At 43.7% G+C, this 7,268-nt stretch overlaps 1 protein-coding gene across 1 annotated transcript in view; it reads right to left on the bottom strand.

Annotated features, from left to right (window-relative positions):
- The window catches only part of ppfia2 (PTPRF interacting protein alpha 2), an 81,679-nt gene that overhangs the window by 12,137 nt on the left and 62,274 nt on the right, over nt 1-7,268 (bottom strand).

Genomic DNA, 7,268 nt, shown 5'->3' with positions numbered 1-7,268 from the left:
TCTCTCTCTGCCTTCTCTCTCCCCCCCTTCTCTCTCTTTCTCTCTCTCTCTCTCTCTCCTCCTCTCTCTCTACTCTCTCTCTCTGCTCTCCTCTCTCTCTCTCTCTCTCTCTCTCTCTCTCTCCCCTCTCTCTCTCTCTCTCTCTCGCCTCTCTCTCTCTCTCTGCCCTCGTCTCTCTGCTCTCTCCCTCTCTCTCTCACCATCTGGTCCAGACAACACCCTTGAAGGGACAGCTATGGCTGCTGGCTGGTGAGCTGATAAGCCTGACTTTGAGTTGCTAATCGAAGAACCACCAATCCCACTTGCTCTGTGTGCAGCTGGGAATGTGTTACTTACTGCTGAAATACTAACTACAGAGAGACTGGGCTTTTCTTGCTGACTGCGATACCTTTTGAGAGTCTTGCTGAATGTGATTCTTTCTGGCCATCTTTAAATCGTGTTTGTGTCTTTATTCACATTCTTTGATGAATACTTGATTTTGTGTCGGTGGAAGTGTTCATAGGTAAACTAAGATGGCCCGATGAAATAGAGAAATGTGTTTATTTATGCTGAGCACCACTTTGAAAGCAGTGCTAAGCATCCGCCGCCATACTCAGCTCAGAGTAAATTGCACCTTATCTAGGGAGAGCAGGGAGAGGAGGTTCTCTTAGCTCAGTCATGTACCAGATATTTGTAAAATGCTGTTCCTGCGACACCAACTCTGTGAAAAGTCTATATAAATGTGTGTGTTGGGGTTATGTGTGTGTGTGTGTGTGTGTGTGTGTGTGTGGTGTGTGGTGTGTGTGTTGTGTGTGTGGTGTGTGTGTGTGTGGTGTGTGTGTGTGTGTTGTGTGTGTTGTGTGTGTGTGTTGTTGTGTGTGTGTGTGTGTGGTCGGTCTCATCTTTATTGCTGTGTGCACACTGTTAACTAACTAATGGAGTTGGGGAGCAGATGGGTGGGAGGCCTGTGGCGTAGAAAAGAACCAGAGAGGCTACACTAGAGAGATACCCAACTGTGGAACGTTACTTCCTGAAGACAGTTGATAGTGTCTGATTGGTCTAAGAGTCTGAATATAGAGAGGGCCTGTTGAGCTGATACATACATAACTCACACAACATGCTACACACATAACAACAGACTTCTGAAGATACAATTCTATTCAGTGAACAGAATACTTCATGAGAGTTCGAAGGCAGAAACTAGTTCCTGAGTGCAGCTAAAATGTCTTCCATCTGGAGACATAGTGGCCAACATGAGGCATATGGAGAAAAGGCACGTGACACATTATGTATGTGACTTYGTCAGAGTTGAAGGCCTCAGTGCAGAGAAAGGGCACTTGAATACAGCATACAAAGACTGAATGGACTGACACACAACATAGGAGATGTGTCCATTGATATTAATCAATAATCAATTGTTTCCATTCAATGTGGTATCAATACAACAGGCATATAGATAGATATGTTCATGTCAGGTTGTTATGGATGAGGTATACATCCACTGAACATAGCTGGGAAAGGAAGGAAACAGTTATGACAAAGAAAATAAAACAACAAGATATGARGCCCCATAACCCGGTATCAGAACCGGTTATATCTCACAGTCACAGATATAGAAACACGCACAAGGAAGGAGGAAGGTYTTGGACATTCCAAGTATAAAAATCAACCCCATTAACGGGTGACGGCACACATTCTTTGTCCAGCCATGGATGCAGCCGCCACTGCACTGTGGGGAAGAAACATTTTATACGGTAAATGAAAAGATCGAAAGATCGAAAGGAAGAAAGATAGCTAGAAAGCAAGGGGTCATTAACAGCCATAGAGGGTCAGAGTGACGTCAGCTTTGGCACCGGCCATTGGGAGGGGGACAGATGGATGGACAGGGGTGGACAGACGGCACAGCGCTGACAATGGAGATGTCCAGGTTTCACACTGTCAGGTTTCACAACTTACCCGCTTCTTTAGTCACAGGATGAGAGGGAGGGAGGAAGAGTACAAGGAGAGAGAGAGAGGAAGAGAAAGGTGAAGGAGACAAAAAGTGCACAATTGTTAATGATAAACAGCCCCCCCCCCCCCCCCCCCCCCCCACCACCCACCTTGCCCCAAACACACACGAATGCACAAACACACACACACACACACTGCCCATACATGCACGGACACATATTCAAACACACACACCACACACACAACACACACACACCACACACACACACACACACACACACACACACACACACACACACACACACCACACACACCCACACACACACACACCACACACACACCACCACACACACACGGATGCAGACCCACACACACACACACAGCAAATAGAACAGCTCTCAAGTAGACAGATGACAAAGCTTTTCCAAAGACTGACATTAGAACAGTAGAAATGACAAGTCAAAGAGTAGTAGGTTAGCAAAAGAACAGCCACTTTCTTTCTCTTTGGTTGATGCAGCTTTCTACAGCATCGCGTGCAGGCAGACGAAAGATAATGCACTTGGGGCAAGACACCTGCAATGCATTGGTTCACATTCTTCACAGGAACAAACCAGCCAATATCAAACATTACCCAACACATCACACATCACACAACACAATCAGCAATGAACAACACGACACGATCACGATATTGACCAGGCTGAAAATGTCAATGTAAATTCAGCAGGCAGTTCAATAGCCTATGCACTGGAGGAGAGCATCAAGATGCAAGGCGGTCCATTTCCTGGAAAACTGGAGAATCGACCCCAAATAAGACACAGTGTCATCATCATAATACCTTACTTGATCATCTGTAAGGGTGGGAAGTTATTTGTCATGACAACTCAAAGCTCGCTATAGAGAACGCATTTGTCATTTGGCACTGACCACGTAGACACATACTATCCCAGTTGAAGGAGGAGGAACTGCACATGAGGGACCCCCTGTTTTGTCGTTCATGTGTGGTTTAAAGGAGGACTATATCTGGAAAACCAACCAAAAGCATAACTAGAGATCGTAGGCTACAATGTGTGACATGAATAGACTTCTAACCCAATCAATAGTCTGACTGTGTTTGGTTAGGGGGATCCCTCTATTGTACGTCTATTCAGTTCCTGGTCTGTATTGATCCCCTCTTCTGCTGGAGAGTGGAGTATTGGAGATGTATCTTCTATCCAGCCACATGGGGAACTGCCTCCTATACAGGGAAAGGACTAATGAAACCAGATATTCCTCACCAGCACTTCTTTACGGTCAAAGGTGGAAACAGGAAATGATCTCTATTCAATTACTATAGACAGACACTGCTGTCGGCACATAAAAGTGTTGTGCATCATAAACCATACTACAGTAGTGTCATGTACCGTAGTATACAACAGGGGGTGTTGTACTGGTGTGGTACATTGCCCAGTGTTTCTCAGTGACACAGGTATGATTTATCTCCACTGGCTGTGATGTGAGGCAATCGAGTATTATTGAGCGCAAGGTTGTGGTTTTTTTGGGGTGAAATGCTGTGGTGCAGGTTTGAGGGGCGGGAGGGGTGTGTGAAAGCTTACTTCTTTTTCAGCGGCGTCTTTTCTCAGCCTGAGTCCCCAGCTCCCCACAGCCATGTCCTGACCCAGGTCTGGATCAGACACTCCGTGAGAGAGGAGAAGAGACCTTACTGCACGCCTGCATGCTCATAGAAATCCCCGTGTAGAAGATTCAACAGTACTAGCAAGGAGCCACACTTATCTCCTCTGAATCCTCAAAGCAGAGGTTTACGTTTTTCATAGTCACATACTACTCACACAGATGGCAGAGTCATTAGAGTGTATGTTTGCTGGTGAGTGTAAGTAATAACCTCTGTGACAAGTATCACTAACATATACAGGCAGGTTAAGGCCCTCAGTCCTTAAAAAGTTCTACAGCTGCACCGTCGAGAGCATCTTGACTGACTGCATCACCATTTGGTATGGCCATTCCAGCACAGTAACTCCCTGAGGTTGAGCTTCCCTGCCATCCAGGATCTCTATTCAGCAGGGTCGAGGAAGGCCCCAAAAATTGGGCTTTGAGATAGCTTCTATCCCAGCCATAAGAAAAATAGTCCTTAATGGTAACCTGAACTATCTGCACTAACCTCTTGCACTGAGCCTATGTACACTCACTAGTATATATACACACCAATACTGTATACACATCACTAGAACTAAATATACACACCATATACACATGCCTACGAAATACTTATTTCCCCATAATCGCAAATAAATTCATTAAAATCCTACAATGTGATTTCTGGAAAATTACAGGCCTCTCATCTTGTTAAGTGGGAGAACGTGCACAATTGGTGGCTGACTAATAACTTTTTTGCCCCACTGTATAGTCTAGTGAGTGGTGATATGGTGTGTTATATGTCTAGGAGTGTGTTATGGTGTATAATAGTCTTAGTGAGTGTGATATGGTGTGTTATATATATAATCTTAGTGGTGTGATATGGTGTGTATATATATAATATATAGCTGGAGTGTGTATATGGTGGTATATATAGTCTAGTGATGTGATATGTGTGTATAGTTATATCTAGTGGTGTATATGTGTGTATATTATATAGTCTATGAGTGGTATATGGTGTTTATATATAGTCTGTGAGTTGTATATGTGTGTATATTATGGTCTAGTGAGTGTGTTATGGTGTGATATATATAGTAGTGAAGTGTGTATATATATGGTGTGTATCACTAGACTACGTATTATACACACCATATACACACTCATAGATTTATCACCATAAACACACTCACTAGATCATATATACACACCATATACACACTCACTAGACTATATATACAACCTATACACACTCACTAACATTATATATACACACACCATATACACACTCACTAGATTATATATATACTACACCATATACACACCTCACTACATATACACACCATATACACCAAATCACTAGACTATATATTACACACCATATACCACACTCACAGACTATATTGTACACACACTCACTCAGACACACACACTGTCACTCCACCAAATCCCTCACACATTACAAACATGCACGCACACACACACACACACACACACACACACACCACCACACAACACACCACAACAACACCACACACACACACACACCACAACACACACACACCACACACACACACACAACCACACACACACACACACACACACACACGCACACACGCTGCTGCTATTCTGTTCTTTATTTTACTCATATTATATCTATCCTGATGCCTAGTCACTTTACCCTGCTGCCTTCATGTACATATCTACCTCAAATACCTTATTATTATCTATCCTGATCCCGTCACTTTACCCTGCCTTCATGATAATCTACCTCAAATCCCTTATTCTTATCTATCCTGATGCCTAGTCACTTTACCCTGCCTTCATGTACATATCTACCTCAAATACCTCGTACCGCTGCACATTGATCTGGAACTGGCACTCCCTGTATATAAACTAAAAAAAAAAGAAATGCCTCTCAATGTCAACTGCGTTTTATTTAAAAAAAACTTAACATGTGTAAATATTTGTAAGTTCCACAGACATGTGACTAACAGAAATTGAATAATGTGTACCCTGAACAAAGGGGGGGGCAAAATCAAAAGTAACAGTCAGTATCTGGTGTGGCACCAGATGCATTACGTACTGCAGTACTGCATCTCCTCCTCATGGACTGCACCAGATTTGCCAGTCTTCGCTGTGAGATGTGTTACCCCACTCTTCCACCAAAGCACCTGCAAGTTCCCAGACATTTCTGTGGGGAATGGCTCTAGCCCTCACTCTCCGATCCAACAGGTCCCAGACGTGCTCAATGGGAGTGAGATCCGGGCTCTTCGTTGCCATGGCAGAAACACTGACATTCGCTGTCTTGCAGGAAATCACGCACAGAACGAGCAGATGGCTGGTGCAGGATTGGGTAGGTTGTGCCCATAGGCGACGTTATTGCCGGTGATGTCTGGTGAGGACTGCCTTACAAACAGGGCCTACAAGCCCTCAGTCAGCCTCTCTCAGCCTATTGCGACAGTCTGAGCACTGATGAGGGATGTGCTTCCTGTGTAAAATCCGGCAGTTGTTGTTGCCACACCGTACCTGTCCCGCAGGTGTATGTTCAGTATGTACCGATCCTGTGCAGGTGTGTGTACACGGTTGCACCTGCGAGGACAATCAGCTGTCCGTCTTGTCTCCCTGTAGCGTGTCTTACGTCTCACAGTACGGACATTGCAATTTATTGCCCTGCATTCTCATGCCTCTTGCAGCATGCCTAAGCACATTCACGCAGATGAGCAGGGACCCTGGGTATTTTCTTTTGGTGTTTTCCAGAGATCAGTAGAAGTTTTCATACACCTGTGATCTTAATTGCTACCGTCTGAAGCTGTTTAGTGTCTTAATGACGTTCCACAGGTGCATGTTCATTAATTGGTTATGTTTATTGAACAAGCATGGGAAACAGTGTTTAAACCCTTTACAATGAAGATCTGTGAAGTTAGTTGGATTTTTACGAATATATCTTGAAAGACAGGGTCCTGAAAAAACGGCCGTTTCTTTTTTGCTGAGTTTAGATTTATTGACTGGTACTGGTACTTATTAGCCTTACTTATGCTTTATAGCTCTTACTGTTATCTGTATCTGTGTACTCCCTGTAATACGTAGCTACACCATATAGTCTTTATTTACTTTAATTTATCCGTTATTTACCAGGTAAGTGACTGAGAAACCGTTCTCAATTTACGAGCAAAACCTGAGGAAATAGTTACAGGGAGAGGAAGGGATGAATGAGCCAATTGTAAATGGGGATTATAGGTGACCATGCTATGGTAGCCATTAGGTACCTGTTGATTCTGGTACTGTCCCTGTATATAGATCCATTATTGTCTGTACTGGTACTCCCTGTATATAGTCCAATTGATCTGGTACTTCGTATTCCCGATGATATAGCTCCATTATATCGGTGGTACTGGTACTCCCTGTATATAACCGATACATTGATCTGTACCTGGTACTCCCTGTATATATATACATTATGCATCTGGTACTAGACTACCTGTAATAGCTCCACATTGATCTGTACTGGTACTCCTCGTATGAATAATGCTCCACATATTGAGTCTCCGGTACTTGGTACTCCCTGTATATAGATCATTATGGATCTCTGGTAATGGTACTCCCGAGTATAAGATCCATTACTGATCTCACGCTCTCGGTACTACCTGTATATAGACTCCTTATTGCATCTTCGGATACTGGTACTCCTGTATATAGATCCAATTATG

The sequence above is a fragment of the Salvelinus sp. IW2-2015 genome, linkage group LG3 (genome assembly GCF_002910315.2).
Source record: "Salvelinus sp. IW2-2015 linkage group LG3, ASM291031v2, whole genome shotgun sequence".
Taxonomy (NCBI): domain Eukaryota; kingdom Metazoa; phylum Chordata; class Actinopteri; order Salmoniformes; family Salmonidae; genus Salvelinus; species Salvelinus sp. IW2-2015.
Note: the sequence above shows the minus strand (reverse complement) of the source record. Positions and strands in the feature narration are given on the sequence as shown.